This window comes from Salmo salar, chromosome 13 (genome assembly GCF_965601325.2).
Source record: "Salmo salar chromosome 13, fSalSal1, whole genome shotgun sequence".
NCBI lineage: Eukaryota > Metazoa > Chordata > Actinopteri > Salmoniformes > Salmonidae > Salmo > Salmo salar.
In genome coordinates this window covers 104,287,684-104,300,181 of record NC_138303.1, presented here as the reverse complement: position 1 = coordinate 104,300,181, position 12,498 = coordinate 104,287,684, and the positions used below count along the sequence as shown (strand labels likewise).

Here is a 12,498-nt window from a genome sequence, read left to right as displayed (position 1 = left end):
CTAGCCCACAATGTCTGCTGTGTGGATCAAGCAGTCGACCAGTCATTTGAAAGAGTAAGAAAATTCATTGCCCTTGAAAATCAACCGTTCTCTGTCGTGGTTGATGTTGGCTTTCGCTGACTGGTTGGTGCATGGGTAGGTACACACTAACGTTACCAAGTGAGCTATTTCTCAGATGTTGCCCTACTGAAGTTACACAGTGATAGCGTCACTGCTATTAGCTTCACGACTGACATTTGGACCAGCGATATCTGCCCCATAAGCATGCCGAGTCTGACAGCACAGTGGGTCGACGAGGATTTCCTACTGAGGAAAGTCGTATTGCATGCTCATGAATGTGATGGTTGTCATACCGCTGCTGCCATTTCAATGGCATTTGAGAACATGTTTGAAACATGAACACACTAGCTAGCTCAATTCGAACAACTGACTGGAGAAATAAGCTCATCAACTGCATCTTCAGCAGACGTGATACCCTCTGTCATGGCATTAAAACGCCTGCTCAACAAAACTACCAACACAGGCTGTGAACAAGCGATTCGGTGGTATTCTCTCTTCACTGTGTCGCCACCATGCTCGATGCTACGTACAAGGACCGCTACATCAATGCAGACAACAACAACAAAAAACAGGGTTTACGTGAAATGTTAGGCACAGCTGGACAAGATGGAAACAGACACAGTGACAGTACGCACCGAGGAAGAGAGGCCACGGACAGACAGAGCTGAAACTGTATGATGAAGTCCTGGTTGAGAATGAAACGACTGAACAATGAAACAGCTAGTAAGTGAAAAAAATAGGTTTTGATGATGTTTTACTGGTAATGGGGACATACGTAAATGCCACCAAAATTACTTTTTTGGTCAGTGTAGTGTGTGTGTGTAACCTTAATTTAACTAGGCAAGTCAGTTAAGAGCAAATTCTTATTTACAATGACGGCCTACCCCGGACGACGCTGGGCCAATTGTGCGCCGCCCTATAGGACTCCCAATCATGGCCCGATGTGATACAGCCTGGATTCGAACCAGGGACTGTAGTGACACCTCTTGCACTGAGATGCAGTGCCTTAGACCGCTGCGTCCATGTGTGTGTGTTCACCATTTAACTGTACCAGAAAGCTTAAAAGACTGCAAAATTTTTTTAGATTGGTTATCGGTATCATATTTATTGGCAAGTAAAATATCAGAATCGGACAAAAATGTAATATCGGTGCATTACTAGTAAGCACCGATCGGCATGTAGCCAACCTATATAGCCAGATGAGAGTTGTCTCTCCGGTAGTAGCATAACGGTAGACTACTTTCATTCCGGTAAACAGCATTTTCTATAGCCATTTGATTTTTTATTATAATAACCTAGCAAATTACACTGGTTGTCACTCAACTAATAAATCCTTATATAGGCCATGTTACAAACATTTGAATGCTGAAGGTGGCAAGCCAATGTGCCAGATCAGGAACAGGCCCGTCTCTCCACAGAACACTGACTAGACTACTGACATAGCCTGGGGTTGTTAGGCATTCAAAATAACTTGTAGATCAATGACTGTCAACATAATTACATGCTTAGTTTGACACTTAATGAGAGGACGTAGCTGTCACAAAAGATTAGGTATTTTCAAAAGGGTCACAAAAGTAATTTCAACAACAAATGTGTGAACCAGTGATTCGTAACGTTTGAATCTATTTTCTGACCAATGCATGCTACATTTCAATAAGTTTGGGGTCCCGCGGACCGATGCACTCATATCTCAAACATTTGAATCGGGGACCAATGCGTATCAGTGAATCATTACATCTCTCCTTTATAGTGCACTACATTTCACCAGGGAGCATTGGGTTCCAAATAGTTCACTATATAAAGAATAGGGTGCCAATTAGGACACACACTGTTTCTCAAGGCAGATCTCGCTCTCTCACACACAATGCCGCCAGTATTCCATGGTCCAACAGCAGACTATTCATCAGCATCACACCATGTAATCCCATTCTCACACCATCAATACACACCAGCGACTCCATCAAGACAGCACGTGTGCGCGAGCCAGAGAGCGACAGAGCGCGAGAGAGCGACAGAGCGCGACAGAGCGCAAGAGAGAGACAGAGCGAGACAGAGAGAGCCAGAGAGAGACAGAGAGAGCCAGAGAGAGACAGAGAGAGCCAGAGAGAGACAGAGAGAGCCAGAGAGAGACAGAGAGAGACAGAGAGAGACAGAGAGGCAAGAGAGAGACAGAGAGCAAGAGAGAGACAGAGAGCAAGAGAGAGACAGAGAGCAAGAGAGAGACAGAGAGCAAGAGAGAGACAGAGAGCAAGAGAGAGACAGAGAGAGTTTATCCTCACATTACAATATAAGAAAAGCATGGAAGGTAACTGGGTAGAGGACAATGACCCCTCACGGAAAAGGTATAATTATTTCAGGACTCTGTCAGAGAGTCTGTGTGTGCATGTCAGGGTCTCCATTAGGAAAATGTGGCCCTGGACATTTGACCGTAAACATTTTCATTTAACGGACATTTGAGAACTCAACCGGATTGTGTGCTTAACCTGTTTAAGGTGTCCACCCACGCTGCTCAGAATGACAGAAATCACATTTACATTGCAATGCGCACAAGGCAGTAGTCTACACGCGACTGTATTGCTCCGCACAAGGCAGTAGTCTACACGCGACTGTATTGCTCCGCACAAGGCAGTAGTCTACACGCGACTGTATTGCTCCGCACAAGGCAGTAGTCTACACGCGACTGTATTGCTCCGCACAAGGCAGTAGTCTACACGCGACTGTATTGCTCCGCACAAGGCAGTAGTCTACACGCGACTGTATTGCTCCGCACAAGGCAGTAGTCTACACGCGACTGTATTGCTCCGCACAAGGCAGTAGTCTACACGCGACTGTATTGCTCCGCACAAGGCAGTAGCCTACACGCGACTGTTCGTTCCATAATATTGCTAATATGACTGGCATGGGTTGCTAATATGACTGGCATGGGTTGCTAATATGACTGGCATGGGTTGCTAATATGACTGGCATGGGTTGCTAATATGACTGGGATTGTATCTTTGGCTACTAGACAATGAAAGAAAGTTGATATCAAATAAGCTGTGCTGGAAAAAGTACCCAATTGTCATACATGAGTAAAAGTAAAGATACTGTAATAGAACAATGAAAAAGTGAAAGTCACCCAGTAAAATACTACTGGAGTAAAAGTATAACAGTATTTGGTTTTAAATATACTTAAAAGTATGAATCATTTAAAATTCCTTATACTAAGCAACCCAGACAGCACCATTTTTTTATTTGTTTATTTACGGATAGCTAGGGACACACACCAAAATGCAAAAAGGTTGAAAATGCATACTGCCTCCAGCTCATTGTAAAGTGGTGTGACGGGTTGATGAAGCATGCCTTCCGTTTCCCATGCATTTGCTGTTTGAGATGCTGTAGCAGCAGCTCTCGCACTGTCTGACAGATTTTCTGCACTAAGACTGTATCTGTTCGAGTGTGATAAGAGAAAAAAAAAATTAACATACACACGCGCCAATTTATATTATGCAAATTAACCTATAGACGGATAACCATGACCGGTCAAATGTATTTCCATCAATGAAGAGGCTAAAAAGTGTTATTTCACAATGGGATTTTTTTCTTCTTTATCAGCTTTTCACAAAAAATAAATGTTTAGACCAAAAGCCAGCTAATGGAAATGGTGTGTGTGTGTGTGTGTCTAATTTCCACTCAGTAGTAAAATTGTATTGCAGCCAAAGGGTCATCTAGACGCTAGAGAACACAGACTGCATGTAACCACAATGTCAGGTCAGAACTAGTGGGAAGGGAGATACCTAGTCAGTTACACAACTGAATACATTCAACTGAAATGTGTCTTCTGCATTTAACCCAACCCCTCTGAATCAGAGAGGTGCGGGAGTCATTTAACCCAACCCCTCTGAATCAGAGAGGTGCGGGAGTCATTTAACCCAACCCCTCTGAATCAGAGAGGTGCAGGAGTCATTTAACCCAACCCTTCTGAATCAGAGAGGTGCGGGAGTCATTTAACCCAACGCCTCTGAATCAGAGGGTGCAGGAGTCATTTAACCCAACCCCTCTGAATCAGAGAGGTGCGGGAGTCATTTAACCCAACCCCTCTGAATCAGAGAGGTGCGGGAGTCATTTAACCCAACCCCTCTGAATCAGAGAGGTGCGGGAGTCATTTAACCCAACCCCTCTGAATCAGAGAGGTGCAGGAGTCATTTAACCCAACCCCTCTGAATCAGAGAGGTGCGGGAGTCATTTAACCCAACCCCTCTGAATCAGAGAGGTGCGGGAGTCATTTAACCCAACCCCTCTGAATCAGAGAGGTGCGGGAGTCATTTAACCCAACCCCTCTGAATCAGAGAGGTGCGGGAGTCATTTAACCCAACCCCTCTGAATCAGAGAGGTGCGGGAGTCATTTAACCCAACCCCTCTGAATCAGAGGTGCAGGAGTCATTTAACCCAACCCCTCTGAATCAGAGGTGCTGGAGTCATTTAACCCAACCCCTCTGAATCAGAGCGGTGCGGGAGTCATTTAACCCAACCCCTCTGAATCAGAGGTGCAGGAGTCATTTAACCCAACGCCTCTGAATCAGAGAGGTGCGGGAGTCATTTAACCCAACCCCTCTGAATCAGAGAGGTGCGGGAGTCATTTAACCCAACCCCTCTGAATCAGAGAGGTGCGGGAGTCATTTAACCCAACCCCTCTGAATCAGAGAGGTGCGGGAGTCATTTAACCCAACCCCTCTGAATCAGAGAGGTGCAGGAGTCATTTAACCCAACCCCTCTGAATCAGAGAGGTGCGGGAGTCATTTAACCCAACCCCTCTGAATCAGAGAGGTGAGGGAGTCATTTAACCCAACCCCTCTGAATCAGAGGTGAGGGAGTCATTTAACCCAACCCCTCTGAATCAGAGGTGCAGGGAGTCATTTAACCCAACCCCTCTGAATCAGAGAGGTGCGGGAGTCATTTAACCCAACCCCTCTGAATCAGAGAGGTGCGGGAGTCATTTAACCCAACCCCTCTGAATCAGAGAGGTGCGGGAGTCATTTAACCCAACCCCTCTGAATCAGAGAGGTGCAGGAGTCATTTAACCCAACCCCTCTGAATCAGAGGTGAGGGAGTCATTTAACCCAACCCCTCTGAATCAGAGGTGAGGGAGTCATTTAACCCAACCCCTCTGAATCAGAGGTGAGGGAGTCATTTAACCCAACCCCTCTGAATCAGAGAGGTGCGGGAGTCATTTAACCCAACCCCTCTGAATCAGAGAGGTGCAGGAGTCATTTAACCCAACCCCTCTGAATCAGAGAGGTGCAGGAGTCATTTAACCCAACCCCTCTGAATCAGAGAGGTGCGGGAGTCATTTAACCCAACCCCTCTGAATCAGAGAGGTGCGGGAGTCATTTAACCCAACCCCTCTGAATCAGAGAGGTGCGGGAGTCATTTAACCCAACCCCTCTGAATCAGAGAGGTGCGGGGGGGCTGCCTTAAATCAACATCATCGGTGCCCGGGGAACAGTGGGTTAACTGCCTTGATCAGGGACAGAACTAAATATTTTTACCTTGTCGTGTCTGAACTAGAGGCCTGTGAGCAGCTGCCCCATGCTGAATTCTTCACCGGAGGTAATCAGGGGAGGTAGCTAAGAAACAGCCAGTCACTAAGAAGAAAAGAGGCTACGCAGAAACCACACACACACACACACACACACACACACACACACACACACACACACACACACACACACACACACACACACACACACACACACACACACACACACACACACACACACACACACACACACACACACACACACACACCTGGACAGAGCAGTGCCTGCAAGTTCCTGCGAAGTCACATAATCAATCCCAATTGAATCCCACAAAGAAGAAAACATTACATAAGATGTGATATCCCTCAGTCACATCACAGGCCTTCAGGAAACGTGTTTCTACTAAGAAATAGGAGCAATAATCTGAGGCTATCTGCTTTTCACTGAGCAAAAGGCCAAATTCATTTGTTGTGTTGTGTAGACATCCGAGGTCCTGTAGTAGCCAACATCCGAGACACACTGATCAAGTTAAAACAGTAGAACAATGCCACCGTACACATAAAGCAGAACAGTTACACACACACACACATCCTGCAATGACACCGTAATCATAACATAAGTTATGAGCAAAGCACAGTGCTTAGCAGCCATTAACTCTATTATAGAAGGGTGACTAGATCAGCTTTCCTTTTCATCTCAGACAGAGCCACACACACACACACACACACACACACACACACACACACACACACACACACACACACACACACACACACACACACACACACACACACACACACACACACACGTATAACTTAAGTAAACATAATTTCCATAAAATTCTCTACATGACATTTGGCCTAAATCCATTTATAAATACCTGTCTGCTTTCACAGAGCTTTTACACAAACAGAAACATGACTTTCCGCTGAACTGAGATTGGCTACGCAGCAAAATGACATTAAAAAAACAAACATTTTCACAATGATTATTGTAAACCTCGACTGTGTTTTGAGTCAAAACATGACTTGTTCAATTGTTTGTATTAATGATGATTCTCTGGCGACCTTCAGGATCGATTCAGAGGATTTCCTTCCACATATAGAAAAAGGGGAACCTGGAAAAGACAGACAGTACACAACAATCTATTGTTATGCTGACCAGACCTGGGCTCTTTCCTTCAGCAGGAAATATCAACTTTCTCTTTTCAAATGAGACCGAGCACAGAATACACTTATAAAAGACTAGACACTGAATTATTTCATACGGTTGGGGAGTAGGCAGATTTTCATACCATAACGTGGTATAAGGTATTACTGAAACTGCACACAAGGGAGCCATTGAAAACAATACGTGTTGTAGTTAAACTTACTGTAGACACTGAGTGTACAAAACATTAGGAACACTTTCCTAATATTGAGTTGCACCCCCTTTAGCCCTCAGAACAGCCTCAATTCATTTGGGAATGGACTCTACAAGGTGTTGAAAACGTTCCACATGGATGCTGGCCCATGTTGACTCCAATGCTTCCCACAGTTGTGGCAAAGATGGCTGGATGTCCTTTGATTGGTGGACCATTCTTGATACAGGCAGGAAACTGTTGTGTGAATAACCCAGCAGCGTTGCAGTTCATGACACAAACCGGTGCACCTGGCACCTCCTACCACACCCCGTTCAAATGCACATAAAATATTTTGTCCTGCCCGTTCACCCTCGGAATGGCACACAGACGCAATCTATGTCTCAATTGTCTCAAAAATCCTTCTTTAACCTGTCTCCTCCCCTTTATCTACACTGATTGAAGTAGATTTAACAAGTAACATCAATAAGGGATCATAGCTTCACCTGGTCAGTTTTGTACACCCAGTGTAGTTGTAAGTAGTGGTGTAGAACACATCCCCACAGGCCCCGGTATGATTTCAGAACGGTATTGAATATCACACCCTCAGTAGAGCGCATCCCCACAGGCCCCGGTATGATTTCAGAACGGTATTGAATATCACACCCTCAGTAGAGCGCATCCCCACAGGCCCCGGTATGATTTCAGAACGGTATTGAACATCACACCCTCAGTAGAACGCATCCCCACAGGCCCCGGTATGATTTCAGAACGGTATTGAACATCACACCCTCAGTAGAACGCATCCCCACAGGCCCCGGTATGATTTCAGAACGGTATTGAACATCACACCCTCAGTATATCTCCCAAGCCTATTATATAAAAGCAGACACAGTGGAAACTAGGCCTTCATAAATGTGTCTTATTGTAATATGAGGTCACACCCACTTTCACCCCCTCTCCTAACTGTGCCAATAAAAACCGCTATAAGACTTTAGTGGAGGAGCTTGAGGACAGGTCTCTACTTGTCCTAGCAGTGTGTGTGTGTGTGTGTGTGTGTGTGTGTGTGTGTGTGTGTAGCGGAGCCCCCAGCCCAGGCCCTGGAGCACCAGTAGCACTGGGCCAGACAGAGACTCGCGGACGGGAATGTCGACAAGGTCAGACAGCCAGTCACACTTTTACTACAACAATGGTTGATACATACTCCATACACTGAGCTCCAAACTTATTCGGGATAGTGGCCATTTTTTTACATTTTTTGGGGGGGCTCTGTACTCCAGCACTTTGGATTTAAAATGATTCACTGACTATAAGGTTAAAGTGCAGAAGCTTTCTATACTTATTCCACACAATAGATTATATACCATTCTTTTCTATAGGGCACAAAATAATCTGAAACAAGCAAAACAAACAGCAAATGCATCCAACATGTTATAGAGTCACAAGATTTATGTAATCATCGCATTCTAGGAATATGGGACCAAATACTCAACTTTTGACTACTTTAATACACAAGTGAATTTATCCCAATATCTTTGGTACCCTAAAATGGGGGGGGGGGGGGACTATGTACAAAAGGGCTGTAGTTTCTAAATGTGTCACCTGATATGGATGAAAGACTCAAATGAACGCTGACAGTCTGCACTTTAACCTCAGTCATTGTATCATTTCAAATCCAAAGTGCTGGAGTACAGAGCCAAAACAAGAAAAACACAAAATGGGTCATTGTACGAAATAGAAACACTATTCTAGGGATGCATGTTTCACAGAAAATCTACCAAGATTCAATACCAGAAATAATGTTTATCTATCAAGAGTTTAAAACCAAGATATGATCACTATGCCAGGGTTCTCCTCACGTAAGACGGACACTGCATCACCATGTAAAGATTTCCAGGGCAAATTAAACTGATATTTAGTAACTATCTTTGATCGCCAATGACATTGTTGTGCATTGCGAAAGAGGCCGTTCATAAATTCAGAGCGTTTCCATGTTCTTCAATTAATCCAGTGCATTTCAGCAATAGGGGCAGCCTAAGCATTGTCTAATCATACAAACTTTGTAATGGCAGTCAAACAAAAGTAAAAATGACCAAAGTTGCTAAGCTTGCTAGATAACCTTCAACGAATGCCAGAATATCTCCTATATTGGGCAAAAATCGAGTTGATTATACAGATAGCAGATCAGCTCATGAATAATGGGGAGATGAAGAGTGGAACTAGTTAAGATACCTTGATATTTCAACGGGGATCAACTGTTTTGAAAATATCCATATCTACTCTCATGCCATTTGTTGATTACACATTCTCTACCAAAGTGGTCATATGAGCAGCAAGTAGGAAACAGCACTCAGTCAAGCACAAACCTAGCTAGCCTAGTGCTAATTAGCTAGAATAACCCAGAGGGACAAACTTCAAACAGACACTTTTCATACAGTGTATGATAAGGGTCTCGCAGTAAGGATTCCTACTGATGAACAGCATTGTCATGGAGATCACAGTGATGTCATGACTTGAGCATAATACGATGGAGGTGGATATGTATTCTTGCATGAGAGAAGCACTCAATCAATGCCAACAAGCCTCCCTGGACTGCACAAGTAAGTAACCCTCACTCAGCCACGGCCCTTAAGAACCTTATCTTAAGATGTCTTTTCACTTTAGGTAAAGTGATACTGAGAGCTGTTCTCAAAATCCAAATTGTGATGAGGTTGGACACCAAACACCAAGTCCACTCAGACGATACCCCACATATAATACAAGCTTCATAACAACCCATTCTACTGAGTCAGTGTAATTGAAGAGGTCCCAGAGGAACATTCAGCATTCCAGGGAAGCATTCAGAATAGGGTGGGGCCGAGGTATCCAGGGGAAAAAACAGCGCCAGAGGGGATGGTTGCCGTTTTATGGGCTCCTAACCAGTTGTGCTATTTCGTGTATTTTCATATTGTTTTTAACTTATTTTGTACATAATGTTAATCCTACCATCTCTTATGACCAAAAAGAGCGTCTGGATATCAGAACAGCGATTACTCACCTCGAACTGGACAAAGATTTTTTCTTTAATGAGTCTGACGCGAAGGATATAATGTTGCTCCGGACAAGGCACTAAACCCTGTCATTCACATGAAGAAAAGAAGGAAATACAGATCAGGGTGCCTTGTGAGAATTCATTGGCAAGTGGGTAACACGCCTCAAGCATCCTTTCTATTGGCCAACATGCAATCACTGGAGAATAAACTGGATGAGCTCCGTTCGAGACTATCCTACCAACGGGACATTAACTGTAATATCTTATGTTTCACTGAGTTGTGGCTGAACAACGACACAGATAATATACAGTTGGCTGGGTTTTCCGTGCATCGGCGGCACAGAACAGCTACGTCCAGCAAGACGAGGGGTGCGGGGGTCAATTTGTCAATAACAGCTGGTGTGCGATGTCTGATATTAACCTCTCTAGGGTAGGGGGCAGTATTTTCACATCCGGATAAAAAACGTACCCGATTTAATCTGGTTATTACTCCTGCCCAGAAACTATAATATGCATATAATTGTTTGATTTGGATAGAAAACACCCTAAAGTTTCTAAAACTGTTTGAATGGTGTCTGTGAGTATAACAGAACTCATATGGCAGGCCAAAACCTGAGAAGATTCTGTACAGGAAGTGCCCTTTTTGACAATTTCTTGGCCTTCTATAGCCTCTTTATCAAAAACAGAGGATCTCTGCTGTAACGTGACATTTTCTAAGACTCCCATAGGCTCTCAGAAGGCGCCAGAACGTTGAATGATGACTCTGCAGTCCCTGGATGAAAAACAGTAGCGCATTTGGATAGTGGTCAATCTGAGAACAATGAAACGGGGGCGCGCTCATGCACATGAAGAGTCCATTTTCTTCTTTGAGTCTTTGAACGAAAACGACGTCTCCCGGTCGGAATATTATCGCTATTTTACGAGACAAATCGCATAAAAATTGATTTTAAACAGCGTTTGACATGCTTTTTGAATATCACGCCACTCGATTCCACTGGCTGTTGACTAGGTGGGACGATTTTGTCCCACATACCCGAGAGAGGTTAAAGAAGTCTCAAGGTTTTGCTCGTCTGAGGTGGAGTACCTTATGATAAGCTGTAGACCACACCATCTACCAAGAGAGTTCTCATCTATATTTTTAGTAGCCGCCCATTTACCACCACAAACCTACGCTGGCACTAAGACCGCACTCAATGAGCTGTATAAGGCCATAAGCAAACAAGAAAATGCTCATCCAGAAGCTGCGTTCCTAGTGGCCGGGGAATTTAATGCAGGCAAACTTAAATCTGTTATACCTCATTCTACCAGCATGTGCATCCAGAGGGAGAAAAAAAAATAACTCTAGACCACCTTTACTCCAGAGACGCATACAAAGCTCTCCCTCGCCCTCCATTTGGCAAATCTGACCATAATTCTATTCTCCTGATTCCTGCTTACAAGCAAAAACTAAAGCAGGAGGTACCAGTGACGCGTTCAATACAGAAGTGGTCAGATGACGCGGATGCTACGCTACAGGACTGTTTTGCTAGCACATACTGGAATATGTTCCGGGATTTACTCAACGGCTTTGATGCGTGTACCCCCTCAGTCACTGGCTTCATCAATAAGTGCATCGATGATGTCGTACCCACAGTGACCGTATGTACATATCCCAAACAGAATCCATGGATTACAGGCAACATCTGCACCGATCTAAAGGCTAGAGCTGCCGCTTTCAAGGAGTGGGACACTAATCCGGACGCTTATAAGAAATCCTGCTATGCCTTCAGACAAACCATCAAACAGGCAAAGCATCAAAACAGGACTAAGATTGAATCCTACTACACCGGCTCTGACGCTCGTCGGATGTGGCAGGGCTTGCATACTATTACTGACTACAAAGGGAAACCCTGCCGTGACCAGCTGGAATGCGCTTAGAGGTACTATCATTTGTTTTTCAACAGGACAATGATACAGCACACCTCCAGGCTGTGTAAGGGCTATTTGACCTAGAAGGAAGTGATGGAGTGCTGCATTAGATGACCTGGCTTCCACAATCACCAGACCTAAACTCAATTGAGATGGTTTGGGATGAGTTGGATCGCAGAGTGAAGGAAAAGCAGCCAACAAGTGCTCAGCATATGTGGGAACTCCTTCAAGACTGTTGGGAAAGCATTCCAGGTGAAGCTGGTTGAGAGAATGCCAAGAGTGTGCAAAGCTGTCAAGGCAAATGCTGGCTACTCCGAAGATTCTAAAATATATTTTGATTTACTACTTTTTTGGTTACTACATGATTCCATGTGTGTTATTTCATAGGGTTTTTTTTTGGGGGGGGGGGGGGGGGGGGGGGGGGGGGGGGTTACCTTTATTTAACTAGGCAAGTCAGTTAAGAACTGCCTTGTTGAGGGGCAGAACGACAGATTTTTTTACTTGTCAGCTCGGGGATTCGATCTTTCAACCTTTCTGTTACTAGTCCAACGCTCTAACCACTAGGCTACCTGCCGCCCCTTTTGATGTCTTCACTATTATTCTACAATGTAGAAAACAGTAAAAATAAAGAAAAACCCTTG

At 44.4% G+C, this 12,498-nt stretch overlaps 1 protein-coding gene across 7 annotated transcripts in view; it reads right to left on the bottom strand.

Moving 5' to 3' along the window:
- The window catches only part of LOC106568439 (guanine nucleotide exchange factor subunit RIC1), a 114,113-nt gene that overhangs the window by 96,021 nt on the left and 5,594 nt on the right, over positions 1 to 12,498 (bottom strand). The gene's annotated exons all lie outside the window — the stretch shown is intronic.